General features: G+C 48.2%; 1 protein-coding gene across 1 annotated transcript in view; it reads right to left on the bottom strand.

Annotated features, from left to right (window-relative positions):
* LOC125038213 (protein slit-like) overlaps positions 1-2500 on the bottom strand; it is a 371202-nt gene that overhangs the window by 125473 nt on the left and 243229 nt on the right. The gene's annotated exons all lie outside the window — the stretch shown is intronic.

Genomic DNA, 2500 nt, shown 5'->3' with positions numbered 1-2500 from the left:
TTTCTTATGCTTCTTTCGCCGTTGGCCTGACCTTAACGAAATGTTATATCGGCATATATAAGTTTGTTGTTCTGATGCAGTGTTGGTACATATAGAGACTCTAACAACAGATTTTCCTCACATCTCCCAAATTAACGTCCTGCCTATTCCTAACCGCCACCGACACTGTTTACGACCAAGCAACTCGGTAGCAGCGGCAGAAACAAAGCAGAGCAATCGTCGAGCAAGCACAAAATCAATTAGAAGCGAAACCTCGGAGACGAACTTCTCGTCATAGTTCACGACCTGCGCCGAATCCCGTTGTCTCCTCACGCACCTCAGAGAAACAACACACGTCGTGCCTCGCAATATTGCGCCGGGGAATTTACATAATAATTACCGTTGTTTAACCCGAGAGCTAGAAACAGTTACCTTTTGAGCATGTGTTTATGTGCTTGTGTACACAGGCACACCACACACAGAAAGGAAGAGAGAGAGACAGAGAGAGAGAAAGAGAGAGAGAGAGAGAGAGAGAGAGAGAGAGAGAGAGAGAGAGAGAGAGAGAGAGAGAGAGAGAGAGAGAGAGAGAGAGAGAGAGAGAGAGAGAGAGAGAGAGAGAGGGGGGGGGGGGAGAAGAGGAGAGGAGATGAGCAGAGAGGAGAGGAGAGGAGAGGATAGGAGAAGAAAGAAGAGGAAAGGAGAGGAGAAGAGAGGAGAGGAGAGGAGAGGAGAGGAGAGGAGAGGAGAGGAGAGGAGAGGAGAGGAGAGAGAGAGAGAGAGAGATAGAGAGAGAGAGAGAGAGAGAGAGAGAGTAATGGCAGAGAAAAGAATGTCAATGCAAAGAATAATGCAGCCACTATACAGGCCAAAGCGGCCGTGTCCGTCGAGGCGCGGGCGTGTAGAGGAGGGCGTGGAAGGGCGGCGGCGCACGTTCACATCTTATCGCCGCCATCAGCTTTCTGCAGTTTATCATTTCTCGACACCGAGTCAAGGCTTTCTCCATCTTTCCCTCCAGCCGCCGGTGGGGCCCGTCGCGGCCGGCCACCCGGTTTGCCAGTGGGACGAGGAAAAGGGTGAAAGGATCCTTGGATTCGACAGTTCACCAATTTATTAACGGATGAAAGATATCACGCATATGCACACATGGGTACTGTAAGTAAATAAGCGCGAGACTCGAATGCCTTAACAGTCAGGCTTGAAGTGAGCCAACACTTTCTTACAATGCTCGACCGTAGTAAAAACAGTACGTAGGGCATGTCTTGCGTCTCCCACATGGGCAGATGCGGGGCCGGCAGGTTAAGCAGGTGTTCCTCTTGACACGTGACGGCTGTCGCTGCCTGGCCTGCAGATATGAGGGGTGTCACCTTCTCACGGGCTGGCATTTAACGTTCGATCGTCAGGAAGAGATTTCACCTCTGTATACCCTAATCTGTTTCTGGGCATGCATTCATAAATAGGTGTGTATGTATGTGTGTGTGTCACACACACCAAGTGTGTGTGTGAGTGTGTGTGTGTGTGTGTGTGTGTGTGTGTGTGTGTGTGTGTGTGTGTGTGTGTGTGTGTGTGTGTGTGTGTGTGTGTGTGTGTGTGTGTAATTACAGAAACTCCTCCGGCCGCATGTAGGACTGCCTCCTCACGTGCTGGCCGGCCATTGCATTGATCGTGATAGACGGAATGGCAATTAACTTCTCTGTTATCGGAGCAGATAAACACTTGAAAGGAGGGTGTTTTTAGATATCTACTTTAATCGAACAAAGTCCCCCGTCGCTTAGCTGGATTGGCTGAACCTCAGTCATGCGAGCAGAGGTGCCAGATAATGTCGTCAGCTGAAAAAGGAGGCCATTTCCCTGGCAATTCACTTAGCATAAATTTCCGTCGAAGACTCAAGCTGTAGAATTCGCACGGACATACAATTCGTGGCTAAATAAAACGTTACCCAATAATAGCTTACAGCGGCCATTTATGACAATCAAACAGTGATAATATTCACTAAACCAGGTGTAATATTTGTCAATCCGTGTCTTCACAGCAGTATCTAGACATTTTATTGAGGTGGCTAAATATGGACGACCTGTCGACTTCAGAGGAACACAGCCAGACATTAGCATAAATTAGTTTACGGTAGCTCTGCCATGACCTGTTTTTTGCCGAGACGTACATGCACGGCTCTCGGTTCGCGGGACCTGCGCGCCCAAACAAAGGGCGACCACGGTCTTGCATATCTATTCCTGTGCCAAACGAAGAATCGCATAAAATGTACATAAAGAGTAAATAAATCATGTGCTCTGCGAAACGAGAAGCAATATAGAATATACGCGTGCAATACGAATTGACTCCAAGGCATGCCAAGATTGCAGTTCATTTATGCCAAACATTATCGGCGGATGATGAATTCGCATCACGTTTCTCTGACAAAGGCCAGTCACTTACGCGGAGAACGAAGCATCAGAGGCAATATTTAGATAACACACATAAAAACAGTCCCTCCAAAAAGACACCAAGAGGTCCTCGACAGGGTTGA

Source organism: Penaeus chinensis, chromosome 24 (genome assembly GCF_019202785.1).
Source record: "Penaeus chinensis breed Huanghai No. 1 chromosome 24, ASM1920278v2, whole genome shotgun sequence".
NCBI classification, from domain to species: Eukaryota; Metazoa; Arthropoda; class Malacostraca; order Decapoda; family Penaeidae; genus Penaeus; species Penaeus chinensis.
This window is presented reverse-complemented; position numbering and strand designations above follow the sequence as displayed.